General features: G+C 36.5%; 1 long non-coding RNA gene across 1 annotated transcript; it reads right to left on the reverse strand.

Annotated features, from left to right (window-relative positions):
• Nucleotides 1-14,374: 14,374 nt before the first annotated feature.
• LOC125868331 (uncharacterized) lies at nt 14,375-14,983 on the reverse strand. The gene is made up of 3 exons (XR_007446726.1): nt 14,923-14,983; nt 14,590-14,614; nt 14,375-14,506 (listed from the first exon to the last, which is right to left on the reverse strand). It is a non-coding gene; the product is annotated as an uncharacterized LOC125868331 (long non-coding RNA).
• Nucleotides 14,984-18,549: the final 3,566 nt, after the last annotated feature.

Consider the following 18,549-nt stretch of genomic DNA (forward strand, 5'->3'; position numbering starts at 1 on the left):
CCCCCCCTCTTACCCCCTATCCCCCACTCTAACCCCTCTAACCCCCTCTAACATTTGTAAAAATATGGGATGCACAAGTTTAGTGGACTTCACACCAAGAATGGTTTGTTTGTATTTAGATTAATTTAGTACTTTAAAATTTTTTTATTTTTAATTAAAGGAACAATTTCAGTACTAAAATGTTGTTTTTGAATCACCCATATCTAATTTAAGATCTACTCAATTGTGAGACCAACCATTAATATCTCTAGATTCACAAGTATTATCACTATAAAATATAATAATTATTTTTTAAAAAAATATGCATGAATATATATTGTGGAAATAACCTCTGATCTCTTATAAAAATGACATAAGACTAAAAATAAGTTTATAAAAAACTATAAAAGCAAATCTCCCAGTGGAGATACTCTTTATTAAGGGTATTTGGCACTACTTTGTAACAGCAACAAAAAAAATAGTAATATATATTATATGAGCGTAAATATCTTTTCTAAATATAAATATATATATATATATATATAAACATTAATTGAGGACAAGAATAAAGCCTTAAATTTTTCACAATTTCATTGCCTCATCAAAATATAATATAATTATGTCAATTTATAAAATTCTACATACGTTACTATAATGTTTGACCTGACATGACAGATGACTTTCTACTTTCATTTTATATTCCTAAATAGGAGTGAAGGATAAAATTTGATTTGTTCTTCTATTTGATCCAAAGGTTAATGAATAGCCACCATTAACTGAGGTGGATAGGTGATCAATAACTCTTCCAATTTGTCAAAAGACATAATCCTTAGATGGGGATTTTGAGTATAACCTTTTGGAAAAAACAATATATATATATTTATATAAAATTAATTATTTTATTAATTATTACTATATCAAAAATAATTTTTTGTTGTTGTAGTTATTAACGGTAATATATAATTTAATTGATGTTAAATACATATTTTAAGCGGTAATTAACAATTTTTATAAATGTTCCTAAAGCTTATAGGAACATTGGATCTAAGGGCAATTAACTAATGCCATAAAAAATTTAGCAGTCTTTGTTAATGTGTATATTTATTACCGCTAAAATTATTTTTGCTATAGTCATGTACTTCTTCCAAGATTGTGAATCTATCATTTTATTTTGATTTTATTTATGCGGATAATTTTTTTTGGGAAAAACAAGTGTGAAATAGAATGGGAAAATGTACAATTTAGGGAAATATAGTTGTTTCTGTGTAATTTATGGGTCATGAGATTGAGCAATGAAAAAAATTATTAATGTTTCTATTAGGATAGATCGTTTACGTCACAACCTTTTAGTGCTTGACTCTTTCCGTACTCTGCTAACACGTAATATATTATGGATCAAACTGTCTTTTTTAGTTGGTTTGTGTACAAACTTTGTAGGTGTTTGGCTTTATATTTAAAAAAATTGAGTAATTTTCATGTTTGAATATACTTGAAACGAAGTATTTTGCTCATTTTGCTTTTGGATTTCCTTGAGACGTCATCAACCAGGTGCGACTTAATGTCTTTACAGATGAGGTATTCGTCTAAGTCCCCAAAATTTAAAGGCCCAGTTTTTTAGTCATATTAAAATTATTATAAGCTTTTTAAAATAAAATAATATACTATATCTTTTAATTTTTTTAGTTCGTTTCGAAACATTAAAAAATATTTGTGTTTTTTTTGTTAATGTTTAAATTTAACTTCCACATGATATGTTTAAGACCACAAGATTACAAAATATTTTGGTATAAATATTTTAAGGCCCCCACCCCGCCCTGCGACATTGTGCCTCGAGGCCCCCCGCCACGTCCTACGGCAACGTGCCTCGAACCCTCCACCCCCCCCACTGAGAGGCCCCCCGCCCCACCGAGAGGATCCCTGCTCCCCCCCTCGCCCCCGAAAGGCCGCCTCCTCCCCTGACCACTCAAATTTTTTCTTTAAAAACTTTATGAGGACCTCCATAATGAGTTGGGGAACCATCACATATACTCACACCATTTTTAATGTCTATTTTCACATTTATAAGCCCTTTTTTAGGAATTACCCAAATTCCTCGATTATTCGTGTGTATTATCTCATAGATCTAGGCCCTGGAGCATCCAAACAAAGACAAATAAACATTAGATCATTTCAAGATTTAGCTAGCTTTCAGAACAATTAGGCTACATCGAAGCATGAAACCGATTCGCCATTTTACATACAACTGCTCGTATCATTATTGGTTCAAAACAAACAGAAAAAAGGCGAAAAAGTAAAGAAAAATATACCTCTTATCCTTGATCCAAGACAAGGAGATTAGCGACAACTTTCCATGACAACACAGGAACAAGCAGGAGCGTCAAAGGCTCCAACAGAAGAAAAACGACCTCTGTATTTCTATGTCAAGAATGATTTGTGTATTTTTTCAACTCACGATGAGAGTAAGGAGGTTTATATAGGTCGAATTTGGGGGAAAAGGACCGTTGGAATGGAAAAATTCACAAAGTTCGAATTGCTGTCAATTTTGATGTTGATGAACGTTGGGGAATGTTCACGTTGCTTTTGCTGATGAACGTTGTTGGGCTGCAAATGGTGGGCTGGGTCGGTTGGTATTGTTGATTGTTAGATTTGGGTTGCGTTCGGCTGGTGTAAGTAATGAGTTGCTCTAGTTGTGAATGACAGGTTTTTTGTCTCAAAATTCAGCTAAAAAGGATTGGTTAATTTTGTAATTTAGGAAAATGTCCAATTCGATTGCAAACTTAGCCGAATAAGATGAATTTATATAAATTAATTAATTAATAAGCTTTTAAATCTTAACTAAATAAAATATACATATAATTTTAAGATTCCAAATGTGACAAAATTACATAATAATAACTTTAAAATATTTTGAATTTCATAAAACTAATTATTTTAAATCGTTTGAAAAATTAAAAAAGCTCGATAATTAATCTATAATGTGGATGGTCGAAGAAATATCTGGAGCACGAGTTAATTATATGTTTATATAAATGCTTTACCAGAAAAATCCAAAAACCCGAAAAAAATCAAGGTTTATTAGTTTGTTTTTATTTAAAAATTCGACACAAATGACTTGGTTTGATATTTGAAAAATTCGAATCAACCCAAAAAGACCCCAGGTTGAAAAACCCAAAAAAATCTGAGTTTTATTAGTTTGGTTTATAAATTTTAGAATTTTATGAATTATTACTATATCAAAAATAATATTTTTGCGGTAGTTATTAACGGTAATATATAATTTAATTGATGTTAAATATATATTTTAAGCGGTAATTAACAATTTTTACAAATGTTCCTAAAGTTTATAGGGACATTGGATCTAAGGACAATTTACTAATGCCAGCAAAAATTTTAGCACTCTTTGTTAATGTGTATATTTATTACCACTAAAATTATTTTTGCTATAGTCATGTACTTCTGCCAAGATTGTGAATCTGTCATTTTATTTTGATTTTATTTATGCGGATCAAAATTTTTGGGAAAAACAAGTGTGAAAAAGAATGGGAAAATGTACATTTTAGGGAAATATAGTTGTTTTAATGTAATTTATGGGTCATGAGTTTGAGCAGTGAAAGAAATTATTAATGTTTCTATTAGGGTAGATCGTTTACGTCACAATCTTTTGGTGCGGCTCTTTTTCGTACTCTTCTAACGCGTAATATATTATGGATCGAACTGTTTTTTTTAGTTGGTTTGTGTACAAACTTTATAGGTGTTTGACTGTATATTTAAAAATTTGAGTAAGTTTCATGTTTGAATGAACTTGAAATGAAGTATTTTACTCATTCTGCTTTTGGATTTCCTTGAGATGTCATCAACCAGGTGCGACTTAATGTCTTTAAAAATGAGGTATTTGTCTTAGGCCCCGAAATTTGAAGGCCCAGTTTTTTAGTAATATTAAAATTATTATAAGCTTTTTAAATAAAATAATATACTATATCTTTTAAATTTTTTAGTTCGTTTCTAAACATTAAAAAATGTTTGTGTTTTTTTTGTTAATGTTTGAATTTAACTTCCACATGATATGTTTAAGACCACAAGATTACAAAATATTTTGGTATAAATATTTTAAGGCCCTCACCCCGCCCTGCAACATCGTGCCTCGAGGCCCCCCGCAATGCCCCGCGACAACGTGCCTCGAACCCCCCCACCCCATCGAGAGCCCCCCCTCGCCCCACCAAGAGGATCCTTGATCCCACATCAGCTCTCCCTCCCCCCCCCCCCCCCCCCCCCCCCCCCCCCCCCCCCCCCCCCCCCCCCCCCCCCCCCCCCCCCCCCCCCCCCGAAAGGCCGCCTACTCCCCTAAGTACCCAAAATTTTTCTCTAAAAAACTTTATGAGAACCTCCGTAATGAGTTGGAGAACTATCACATATACTCACACCATTTTTAATGTCTGTTTCCACATTAATAGGCCTTTTTTGGGTGAATAATTCCTCGAATTTTAGTGTGTATTATCTCATAGATTTGGGCCTCGGAGCATCCAAACAAAAATAAACATTGCACTAAAACAGTAACAAGGTATAGAGCACATCACTAAACCAATTAGAATCAATTTTACTTAGTGAAAAATGGTGATATTCAAACTCATATTTAAATCACACTAGGAATAATAACAAATTGCAAACAAAATCTTAAAGAGAATAATCAGTCGGAAGAAATTCATCATGAAAAATACATCAAGATGAATCTAAAAGGTTCCACAAAAAAAAGATTGGTCACACAGCACTTGAAATCTAAATAAAAAGTAAAAGAAAGGAGAGACGTTACCTCTCTCGGAGCCACCAGTTGAGGAGACAGCGGGCATCATCGGAGTCGTCGGACATGGCAAGAAGGTAAGTGGCAGCGAAATTCCACCACCACTATCTACGGCGGAAGTGCCATTTTTTTTGGGGGGGGGGGGTTGGGTACAAAATTTCTTACCGTTTGAATTGGAGCGTACACTTTATATTTATCGACTCCTTTGACTAAATGAGTCAACAACTGGAAATATCTGGCTTTCAAATATATATATATATATATATATATATATATATACACACACAATAAAGTAATTAGTTTACAACAAAAATACTCATAAATTTTTATACAAAAAATAGTCAAAAGTTATAAAAAAAAATATATATTGAACTATGTTACACATTTGTTAAATATTTAATTTATATTTATTGATACATTTTATTTTATACTTATTTGATAACATTTTACCACACATTAAACTATGTCACACTTTCGTTTAATTTATATTTACTAATACTTAAATTTATACTTGGTTGACAATATTTTTCTGACGAAGTGTTGGTAGTTCAACTAACGCACATCCACATCTAGTTGTGCCCCCATTATTTTTGAATTCTGAATTCACTTCTAGTGATTAACATTCAAAATCACGAATGACCTCAATCGGACCCTTGATATTGCATGATGCTAATGAACTAATATGACATTTTATGAATTCTGAGCGGAAGCTTTACTTAGTTAATTGAAACATGTACTTAATATAAATCTAAATAAAATGACCGAGAGATTCATGAAACTGAATAAAAGTCTGTACTGTCTAAAAATAAAGAAATAAGTTGGTGGCACCCAACAATCTTAAAACAAACATACTTGATGATAAATTTACTACTATCTAATCCATGAAGTTTCCGAATGAGAAGGATTATCAATTGTTGACTAGGAAGTTGCAATCTCTTTAACCACGAGTTTAAGAATGAACGCTTGATTCTACATTATATAATAATATAGTGTAGAGAAAGTATGTTCTTGATACTCTCTACTTGCATTCTAAGTTTATGTTAAAGATATCCATAGAATCTATCACATGACTGACTGTTTGTCCCTTATTCTTTTTTCTAGATATTGAGCTAACTGCTCCACTCAACTGTTAAACTTCTCATATTGGGCATGAAAGTTGTTGATGCCATGTGGGCGATAGCGTATACTCAAAGCATTTTTCTTTCTTTTCTTCAGCAGTGAACACCTTGTGTCTTTCCAGAATTATGTCCATCTTGCTTACATTATTTGGGGAGTCATTTTACGATTTTTAACCTTACGTTTAGGCTCTAGCTTAACCTACCATTTTTTGAAGTGTCACACATTTCATTAACCATCTGGTGAAAAATCTTCTTGCTAAGTATGGTATTTGTCATAAGATTGCTACAACTTACCATCCTCAAACGAGTGGCCAAGTAGAGGTTTCGAATAGAGAGGTGAAGCAAATTTTGCAGAAAACGGTGAATACGCAAAGGAAAGATTGGTCTGAGAAGTTAGATGATGCGTTGTGGGCATATAAGACGTATAAGACACCCATAGGGACTTCTCCCTATCACCTAGTGTTTGATAAAGCAAGTCATCTTCCGACAGAATTAGAACACCAAGCTTATTGGGCGATTAAGAAGTTGAACTTGGGCCCCGAGCTGGCCGGTAGTAAGAGAGTGAATCAATTGCATGAACTTGAGGAGTTTAGGCTCCACGCGTATGAGAATGCCAAGCTTTATAAAGAAAAGACGAAAAAGTTGCATGACAAACACATAGTTACTCGTACTTTCACTCCAGGAGAAAATGTACTACTCTTTAACTCTAGATTGAGGTTATTCCTCGAAAAACTAAGGTCTAAATGGAGTGGTCCTTTCGAAGTAGTAAGAATGACACAACATGGGGATGTTGAACTTAAAGGTGAGACTGGCCCTAAGTTCTTGGTAAATGGGCATAGGATGAAACATTACTTTGGTATGGATTCGGATTGTGATCAGGAGGCTCTTGAGCTAAATGATGAATGATCCAAGTTGAGTCATGCCGCGACGTTAAATCAAGCGCTACACAGAAGGCAACCCGTGAATGATATGTAATAGGTAGTAGTTTGGCTTAATTTTAAAATTTTAGCTTAGTTTCAAATTCCTAGGTGTAGAGTTTTTATTTTCTTAGTTTTTTATTTAGACAGGACTTTAGAAGTTATAAAGAAAAATACAAAAAGATGAGTCGTGCCACGACCAAAACTAAGGCGCTGGGTGGAAGGCAACCTACTACTATTATGTCACATTGTTTGGTTGATGCGCAGGTCATGGAAGAGAACCACCCGAAAATTGAAGAAATACGCTGAAAAAAAATTTCGGGAGCATGGTGGGCGCGCCACACCAAAGGCAGAAATACCGGGGCCTCTTTTTGGCACACTAGCAGCACAACGTGCCACCATTGTGCCAGGCCCCAGAAAAACGCCGATGGCAGGCGCAAACCAGGCGCATCGCACCACACCTTTGGGCGCAGACAGGGCGCCTCACAACAGTAGGATTTGACTGGGGCGGTTTCGGGCGCACTGGTAGCGCGCCTCCCCTATCACGCCAACTAGTTTCTGAAATTTTTTGGGAATTTCATGGGACCCATTTAAATTCCAACCTTTTAGCTCCTCCACCTACTGATATACCGGGAGTTTACGGTATTTCTAATACATTTCACTTACAAGTTGTGTGTGTCTAGGGCCTTTTTATATTGGTTTTTATGTGTTTTATCATGTTTTGCAGGAAAGGTGTTCAGGCGCGGAAGTTTAGAGATAGCTGAAGGAAGCGCAGAAAAAGGCATCCACGGAGGTCATCTACGGACCGTAAGTCAATTCACGGTCCGTAGGTTATGACCGTAGATCAGCAGGAATGTGTTGAGGACAAATCAGGGAAATCTGACCAAGTGTGGAACCACGGTGCCCATTGACGGTCCGTAGATTGATCTACGGACCGTACTGTTGATCCGTAGAGTGAGACTGCGAGGGTTCCAGTACCTGATTTTTGAAGATGCTAAGTATGGAGCTACGGAAGGGATTGACGGACCGTAGGTCTATCTACGGTCCGTGCTGCTGGTCCGTCGTTTGCTTCAGAGAAGCTGATTGTTGGATGCTGAAATATTTTCTAAGTCCCGAGTGACGGAAGGGACTTACGGACCGTAGATCAATCGACGGTCCGTAAGTCAGTCTCGTGGATCGAAGACGCGTACCTGAACAAAACTTTCCTTAATTTGTTTCCTTTTTTATTTAGGATTTGTTTTCTATAAATAGGACATGTAAACCTCGTTTTTGGGGGTTAGACACTATTATTCTATTTTTGCTTTGTAACTTTGGAGATTAATTTGCAACCCTAGCAATTATTGATTTCCCAAGTTCGTTTTGAAGATTTTGGCTTTGCAATTCAAGTTAATTTTCTGGGTTTATTATTCTCTTGACGTAAGTTCATGATTTCTCCATCTACAATTATGAATTGTGTTCTTGCTAATATGAGTAACTAAATCCACAACTAGGGTTGTGGGAACCATGATCAATTAACAAAGTATGAATAGTAAATAAGCAATTCTTGACTAGTATTTTGCATGCATTGATAATTCTTTCGTTTAGAAGTCTTTTTAACGGTGGCCAACGTTAGAACTCGCCTTGTTACTACTTGCCGGACCAAGGAGGTAATTAACAAGAAAAGAATTATCAACATAGATTTAGTGTGATACTATCTAATAGGCTAGTGTCGATTGGTGCGAAGTAATAACTAAGCCAAACATCGATTATGATGTCTAATATGAGGTAAAGGTAAGGGTTAGTAAATTATACACACGTAGCCGGACCAAGGTGCGGGGTGAAATTCTCTAGATGCCGGACCAAGGATTTAGAGATACCTAACTTATCACTTTGCATGTAATACACTAGAAAAGGATTGCTATTACTAGGATTACTGCGTTATGAGATTATGGGGAACACGTATACCCTAGTTATTTCTCTTATCTTGATAACAACCAAAGTTGAGTTTAATTATTGATTACAATATTACTTATTACTATTTGTTTTACACAAGCACAATCCCCCCTTTTTATTACCTGTTTCTGGAAATAATTTGACTAATCGAATATAGTTGTCGGTTAAAAGTAAAGTCTAAACCATTTTCCTCGTGGGATCGATCCCAACCTACAAGTTGGGTTCTTTACTTGATAACGATCGCTTATGCTTCTGAAAGGAGGTGTAATTTGAGCGTATCACCTACCCAAATACACCCACTTTTCTAATTCTTTCTCTTTAAACCGACCTCTCTCCTAAATTCTCTCTAAATTCCTAACTTTTTCTTCATCTTCTCCATCTCCTTTCTTCCCCAAAATCCTAAATTCCTCTATTAATCCTCCCCAAGACCTTCATCCCTTACCTTTTCCTCAACTAAAAACCCTTAAATCCACTCTAATCCACCAAACTTTCAAAACCCACAAAAACCCACCACCTCCATTACCCATTCTACCCCCCTCTTTTTTCCCCAATTTTTTTCTTTTTTTCTTAATTTCTTCCATTGTTGGGTGTAAAGATGGCTCCTAAGGGTAAGAATGTTGCTAGTGGTTCGGGTACTAAGAGGAGTGGAAAAGGAGCGGCTGTCGAAAGTTCTAATCGAGAAACCACCAATTTGTTGCCTCAAAATTTGGCAAGCAAGCTTTAATGCACTATGGAGAGGATTGGTACGAATGTCAGCAATAATCCAAGTACCTAGGTGATGAGTATATGGATGAGGGGCGACTGCGACAAGAATTTCCCCACATTCACACCCATATACATGCTTTGGGACTCCAATATGTCTTCGTGGATCAAGGTGAGTGCAATTTAAGCTTAGTTCGTGAATTTTATGCGAATTGGAATACACATCGTGTTGAGATAACAAAGGGTTCATTAGTGATAGTTGGGTGAATTTTATTGTGGAAGCACTGAATGATTTTTTAGGTACACCAAATTGTGGCAATGCTGAATTTCTGGCAATGATTGAAAGACCCCCGTATCGTGATATTAGGCATACTTTGTGTGGGGTAAATTCTGTTGCGTGGTGGGATAGGGTTAGAGACACGGGACATCATTTGCATCTTCACTATGGTCACTTCAATTTGGAGGCTCGCATTTGGTTGAAAATTGTGTGTAGCAGCTTACTACCGTGTAAGCATACGACTGATGTCACTAGGGAGAGAGTGGTACTAGTATACAGTTTGATGAAGGATTTGTCGGTGAATGTTTGGGCTATTTTGAAGAAAAACATGCTTAAGTTTAGGACAAATTAGAGATGGAGTTTCTGTTATGGGAGCATCATTACTAGGTACCTCCGGGCTTTACAAATTGAGGAAGAAGTTCATGATGTGTCCCCCCCCCCCGTGTCCCCCCATGCCCCCCACTTAGTGTGTCGCTTGGTTGATGTCACAAGAACTAAAATGCACGATCCATCGCAAGGGCCTGTGTTACTGCGATTAATAGGTAAGCTCGTGATGATATTTGGATGTGGCGTATGTTTGGAATGGCTGAGCTACAACTGCGAATACGTGGTCGTTCGGTGACTGAGGATGAAATAGAGACACCAACGGAGCATTACCCCTTGACAGATAGTGCGATGTACATGTGTCAGATGGGACCAACTTTCTAAGAACCCATTGATGATAATGATGCCACTGTTGATGAGGAGGATGGCTCGGCGGAGGATGAGTCAGATGATACTGGCCCTGGAGATAATGATACTGATGCGGGTGATGGAGATGGTAATGCAGCCTCGATGGCTATGGATTTTGCCACTAATGTGGCAACCCGCTAATTTGAAGCACGTGGCCTTGAGGCCGACAATGAGTTCTCTTTTACCTTTGCACTTTGTTTTATTTTGCACACTGAGGACAGAGTTTTGTTTAAGTGTGGGGTGGAAGTTGAACTTCATTATACACAGTTTACTACTTTATCGAGTCTTTTTAATTTTTAGAAAGGTTCCTCGCATTTTGTTTTCGGTTCTTTTCCCGAGGATAGTCCCATTGAACCGACTAGGAATAGTTTGTTTAGTTTAGTTGCGTATTAGAGCAGTTATGAGAGTGACAGTTCCCGATGATGGATGGATGACTAACCTTGTCTTGATACGTGGCTAGACGTCATGGGTGGAAACACTTTGTTTGCAATATTAAAATGGTGACGTTGGAAACAACATAATCTCTTTGTCTTGATTCTAAATGGAAAATAAAGAATATGGGCTTAATTGTGTGGAAACAGCATAATGCATTTTAGTGAGCATGCTACAAGTGTTGGGTCCTTATGTGTGTCATGATGCCATGTATGGTGAGTGTTATTGGTTCTTGCTTCAATTGATATCTAGAACTTGTCTTGTGTGTGATTGAGTTAGTAGCTTGTATGATTTAAGGAATGTGATTGAGACGTTTCTTTGAAAAAGTCAATTTTTGACTCTACTTGTATACCTACCATTGAAATTATCCCTAGTGAAGCCCCATTGAGCCTTTAGCCTTGTTTGTTGATAAGCCACATGATAAGTTGAAACCCATTTGTTTGATACCAAAGTCTTTTGATCCTAATAAAATCCTTAATGCACTATGTTAAGAAGAAGGGTTGAAAATGTTGGTTGATATGAGAAAGGGTGAAATTCTAAATTGTGTGAAAAGAAAAGAATAAGAAAAAACTTTGTTTTAGCCCTGGTCATTAGTGACATTGTGCACCTCAACACAATTGAGGGTGGTTATTTCAGAAATATGCTCGAAACATTGGCCCTGGTCCTACCAAGGACATTGTGTACCTCACTTGGACCTTAAAATCTCGAGTGAGGGTGGCTAGTGTAAAGGCATAAACAAAAAAAAATAAAAATAAAGGGCAAAGATGGAACAACAAAAAGGGGTAAATATTCATGAAGTGTGTACTAGGAGGAAAGAAAAGCTATGTAGGAGGTTGTTGGCAAAACAATGACAGGTGCATTAGGGAGAAGTAGTCACTAAAATGATTCTGAATTATTCCCTTCCTTACCTTAAACCGACATTACAACCAAATGAAAGTCTTCTTGATTTCTTGAGAAATACATTGCGAAAGTGAGAATACACATTACAACCAAATGAAAGTCTTCTTGATTTCTTGAGAAATACATTGCGAAAGTGAGAATACACTATGAGCAAGCTTATGGCATGTTGAGGGAAGTAAGAACTTCATTTGTGAGCGTGAATTTTATAAAAAGAGCCTTACGATTGAAATGCAATGTTGTTGGTGTGAAAGAAAGGCCATACTTAAATTAGTGAGGGCATTCATGAAACATGTTTGGTGCTTAATCTTGTTTGGTGTGTCTCTATAATAATGCATTAGCCCGGAATTATTGGAGAAGAGTCATTCATCGATGTTGTGAATTGTTGATTGGTAGACTATAAGGAAGAGTGGAAATTATTGCATCTAGTGTATGCCATAAGGTCAAGATTAAAAATGTTTGGTCGATTGTAAAGCGGGGTGAGGAGTCCAAGGGTTAAGAGTGTGATTTGATAAGATAGAGGTTGTTGGAGGACTAACAAATATTTTAAGTGTGGGATGGTGATTTTAGGCATATTTATATGCCCAATTACTACAAATTACCCATCTTTAACGTAAGATTTAGGACATTCACTAATCCAGCTCAGGATTGAGATGATTGCATACTAATATACATGACTACCAATTTTGCAAGTTTCTAAGGGAAGTGATTGATTCAAGGAAGGAAAAGGAATTGAAGACGACAAGTGACGCTAGGAGCAAAAACTAGCAGCGCGCTAGCCTGCCAGGCGCGATTAGGGTGTGTTTCCCCACTGCTGTGCAGACGTTTGACTAAAAGTTGATTTAAAAAGGACTCCTTGTTGAAGTAGATTTAGGCTCTGGTTTTCCTAACTTCTATAAATAGACCTCTAGGGCTAATTTGTAGGGGATCGACGTTTTATTTGGTGTGCAAGAGCAAGTATCATCGTTTGTCATAGGTTTTGATCTTCTAACTCTTCTATTTTCCGAAAATCGCATGAACAATTGTATTTTTGTGGTTTCTAATAGCATGAGTGGCTATACGCCCTAGTTCTGGGACTGTAGCTACGAATCGAATGTTGATTATTTAAAGGCTTTTTGAATTAATTCTTGGTTGTCATTATAAGTTACTTCTATATTCTTGTTTTAGTATTTTATGCTGGCGCACCATAAGATAAATCTATTGTCTAATCATAAAATTGAGAGAGGAGGGATTAGATAGACCAGAGAATATAGAGAGTTTGATCGACCCAGTAAGTTGAGGTGATTTGTGTTCAGGAGTGACGCCCGGACGAACAACTCGCTTGGTTACGAAACATGATGAAATATAAATGCTCGCCAGTTAGTCTGTTTATCCCCGCTCAACGATGTAGTTAGGCAGCTAATTGGAGTAGGCGACTAGAGGTGTGTAACCCGACTCATACAATTAACCATGTAACCTATAATTTGAAAAGTACAATGCGTTCAATGTTAAGAACTTTAAAAGATTAAATCTTGGATCTGCCTGTAGCCATCGACATGTACTAGCCTTCAACCTTGAACACGGGAAGGTGATAAGGAATGTCCTTTTCTTATGCGAAAGATCGGGTTAGCTAGCCAATAATGGATCTGTTCTAATGGAAACAAAGACCTTACTCCTTAGCTCTTTCACAGTGGTCCTCCAATTGTGAAATAGAACTTCCGTCAATTGTAGGATATTGTTGATGGGCAACTTTTGTATTCTTCAAGTATTTGCCTTTGGAAAGTTATTAAAAGTTCTTATTGTTGTGAATCACCTGTAAGTGCTAGCAGAAAAATGCTACCTGTATGGATTCCTACTCATACAAGCACTGGAAGAAAGAGAAAAGAAAGAGGATGTAGCTTTCATGCTCGATCCAAGGATACAAGAGGGAACTATAACAGCATATCTTAGATAACTGATGGTATTTCACCATTTTGTAGCATTTTAAGTTAAATCTCAATGTATCATAACATGGAATGAGCATCCTTCCCTACAACTTTCATGAGTTCTGCCTTTGCTGCTTCGGTTATTGCTTTTAAGTCTGTTCACATGTACCTTCCCCTGAAACCAGCCAGCATAGTGAGCTTATTGAATATACTTGGTTGAAGATTTTGAATATAAAAAGTGAGAGTTTCAAGAGATTTATTTTGTACGGGATTGATCATATTAGTAAGATTAGTGAGAAACCATTCAGCATAACATGACTTATTTAATATCTAAGGATGAAGAGGTTGACTTTATACACGAGGTAGGAACTGTTGAAAATGAAAATGCTTATACTATTTTATGTCCTTTTTTCTTCTGGTTGGGTAGTGGATAATAAATGGATTGATATCACTAAGATTCTCCTGGGGAACTCATGAGTGCCCTGATTCAATATCAGATGAGTTTCAAACTGAACTCAGTTGACAAAAAAAAAAAAATTTGACAGTACCCTTTCTAGTCTGCAATCTAACCATGTTTCTTTCCACAGCTATAGAAAGAAAGAACTTTGTGCATGTATCGGTGTTCTAAATGATAAATGGCCATATTAGGACCAAAAATATCTGAGCATATTTTTCTTAAAAGATACAGCTCTATAGAGGATATACCAGAGGTGAGTTCTCGACTAAACAGCAGACGAGAATGTTGGGCTTACAATACCATGCAATATCCTTGCAATGGCTCTAGGAGTAAATTTGGCATGTGAGTTGCACTGTAGAAACACCTGTTCCATGAAACAAGTGATAAAAACGTTAAGACTGCATTGTATTTCCTCCTTGCCAAAACTATTTGAGAAAAAAAAATTACCTTTATATCAGCTGTCAAAAATGGGCTGCAATTAAGAAATTGATTGCATTAGCACTACAGATTGACATCTTTGGGAGAAGAAATGATGTTGTATATGAAAAACACAAACTCAAGAAAGTGTAGAGATGGATAGAATTAGTTAAATATCTGTAATGGGTTTTTTTTAAAAATATCTGATCCCATTCAATGATATAAAAAATGACACAAAATAAGACACTGTACTGGATGCCTGAAATCATGGTAGCCAAGACATCCAACGACATGAAAAGTAGCAGTTACATCTTCCTATGTATGGCCATAGGAAAAGTCTAGAAAGTTCGATAGGCTTCTCACCTGCTTCCACCAATCCTCTTTGGAACGTCAACTTCAGTACCGTTTACAAAATATTCTGTAAAGACCCTTATAAGCAAGGTGTATGTATCAGGCCACGACAACCATGTACCAAACATGCTTCTGCTGCAAATACAGCAGCATAATACATTGTATCCATCTTCCTTACCTACATTAAAAGGCGAAATCACAAAACTGGGAGACAATAAAAGTAAGAATATTATATATGTCATACAAACTTGTATGCCTAACATATTGCACTAACAGCGGAAAGCTATCTTAAATCCCTTCAACGTGTAGGCAATAACACCCTGGTGCTCAGGATTGGCCTGAGCTATATGAATCATTTGGTGGTCACTCACATGTAGTCTAGGTAGCAACTAATGCAAATTCACGACAATTTACTGTAAGAGATAACGGGTTAAAGGAAATAGAGGTGTAGGCTAGGAAGGACTTAGGACAAAAAACTAGAGGTCAATGGAAAGTCACCCTCTATCAACACTAATCTCAAGTTTGGGACCATCCTGATACATCGAATTATAATTTATGGAAAAAGCATGGCCATCTATATTTTAAAAACATATTGGTGTGGCACTGAGTTAAAACTGTTCTGACGAGCCTGTGCAAGTTCAATGAAACTGCTCCTATGACGAAAATCACCATCACGTTTAAACAACTCCTTTCATCTTGAACCCAGCTCTGGGATAAAGGGTTAGGGAGGAAAGAAACACAACACAAAGGAGGGGGGGAGACGATAGAAAGAATGGCACCATTGAGGAACATGAAGGAGTATCAAACCACAGTCATTAATGAAGACAGTCACCTTACAACTCTCAACTTCAGATAACCACTTTGTAAGCCATGTTGCTAAAGAACATATATCCTTTGGGGTGTCCATGATGACATAACAATAAGCTTGATCCTTCAGCTCATATCTGACTTCCCCCTTAATCTGAGATAGGAAAGAGATGTCAAATAAAGAAAGCAGAAAGCAGAAAGTGAATGATGAATTTTAAACTGAAGATTGCTTAAAAGCATCAAATTTTGATGTTAATGTCACCACTTAAATAAAAATGGTTGGCATGTGAAGTGCACATACAAATGGTTAACCAGCCATGCACAAATGCAGAAACACTAAATTTCATAAAATCTATGCCTTAAGAAGTACTGCCCCAGAAGAAAGAATCATAGGCCGAACATAAGTGTATTTATTTAAGTACAACATAGTGGCTGGAATTCACCTAAAACTACTGGAATTCAGCTGGTGCATGATTGTTTGTTCCAAGTCAAGTAAAGCAGTACTGCTGATTACTGCTAATATTTCTTTCTTAATAAAGAAAAATGAGAAGCACACCTAATGCTTATATTAGTCATGGTTATAGGAAAAGATAGATTGGGTTTTTCTAAAGCACAAGAGGAATTAAAGAAATCATTTCAAAGTAGCAATTCAACTATATGGCACTGGAGTATGGAGGACAATCATAAATTTATGGCCAACACTTATAAACAAGTGCAAAATCAAGGTAGGGGATGGATGGAAAACTTTGTCTAGGTAGGAAGTTTGGGTGAGAAAGGCTGCAACTCAAAGCTAGTTTTCCTGACCTATTCAGCTTGAGTCTACAGAAAGTGGCCACTGTCAAAGAGAGATGATCAAGGTCGGAACTACTTAAGGCTCAGGAGACCTTTAAATGACTGGAAGGTGAACAAGATGGTTGAATTTTTAAACATCCTGGAGCAATGCNNAAGACAAGCTATTTTGGGTTTCAGACAAACAGGGGAGATTCTCAGTTGGATCAGCTTACAGAAACTTCCAAAGGGCACACACTCAAGTAAGCTACTGGTCGTGGACAATGATATGGAAAGTTAAGGTCCCCTTCAAGGTGGCCTGTTTTACTTGGATTTTTAGCAAAACAGGCTGCTCTCACTCACTCAGAATAACCTTGTGAAGAGGTGCTCTTTTTGTGAGTACGAGGCAGAGACAATAAATCATCTATTTTTTACATGTAGGGAGACTGAAACTTTGGCAGATTTTTACAATAAGGGGAATCAGTTGGTCTATGCCAGGGAACATAAAGGAAGCTTTGGCATGTTGGAAGGTATAGGAATCAGCCAGGGCTGAAGGCATAGAGAGGGATGGAAGATTGCCCAACTTGCATTTAGTGGACTATTTGGTTGGAAAGGAACCAGAGATGTTTTGTGAACAAGTGCAGCTCTATGGAGAAGATGAAGCTGAATTGTTTGGTTTTATTCTATTTTTCGTGTAAAAATGAATATCCCTACTATTTTGATTACTTACGAGTTCATAGGAGGACAGCTACACTAATGTGTTTTTGATTGGTAGTACTACTGGAATACTTACTGAGCATTCTTTTGTTTATAATACAAGTTACCTTTTCTCAAAAAAGTATCTTGAGAAACCATCAAAACATGACATAGAACAACCAATATCAATCTGGAATAGCAAGAAGGAAGTCAGGAAATTCAAATATAACTTGCATCTGTATGCCTAATCTTTCACTAATATGCACAAAAGACCACATAAAAGAACAGTTGTCCTTATAATAGCTGCATATGGAACTTACCTTCAGAGTTTGCAAATGGTTTGATAAGTCAACAATTTGCAGTCCAATGTTGTTAGCTACACTTGGTATGTCAAATATATACTGCCCATCTTTGATCTCAGAGCTAATATCACGAAGTGCATAGCATTAGATATAAAATAAATTTGTGAGAGCATATAGTTGTTCTCATATAAAACAAAAAAAGTTACTCACTTCTTCAGAATAGCAGCAACTACAGCATCTTTCATAGCTAGCAATGCAGGAGAACTCTGCAATAAGTTGTTAAGGTCATGACGTATTTTAAAAAATAGAAGCCAAAATAAAAACAGCAAAAGAGGCAGCTAACTAGACAGTTGTCTTTCTAGTTCTTATTCACAATATTCTAGTCTTGCAGGTTTAATCCTCACGGAAGAACATTCAAATCAAACCCAAAAGTTACAGCAATTGAAAGTATAAATCACCCATCAAAATATAAAATCAGCCAACTGTCTACTGCACTTAATCATGCTAAATTAACTTTAACTAACCTGGTGGAAGTTCAAAGTGCATGTTACATTCGTCTGTGGGAGCAAGTGTAAGTATTGGACCTCACCTTACTCCAATTGTGATAAAATTGTTAATATTACCTGGAAGAACGAAAAACCAGCTCTTCAGCATCTTACTAAGATAAAAGAATATACAAGATTCAGTTCTGATCTGTACCATCCCACATTTGTACTAAAATAGGAACCTACTTTCACAGCAAAGGTACACACAGTTCAAGAAAAGATCAGAAGGAAAATACCAAGGGCATGCACACAACATATGGAGTGAAAGTTTATTTTCTATCACTAATTTTTTAATGATGATTAATTTATGTTCCGATAACAGTAGAAGATGAGTCTAGCTCTTCTGAAGCAATGACTTAAAATGCCAAATACAGTTTCACTAAAAAAAAGGTGTTATTGTTCAGGATCAAGGATTTTCTTCTTTTCATGTCCAATGTTCCATCAAGTTGTTTCAAGGATTAAGAGTTTCATCTATATATTGCGACTCAAATGCAGCCTTAATCAGTTGTGACTATGCTCAA

The sequence above is a fragment of the Solanum stenotomum genome, chromosome 6 (assembly GCF_019186545.1).
Source record: "Solanum stenotomum isolate F172 chromosome 6, ASM1918654v1, whole genome shotgun sequence".
NCBI lineage: Eukaryota > Viridiplantae > Streptophyta > Magnoliopsida > Solanales > Solanaceae > Solanum > Solanum stenotomum.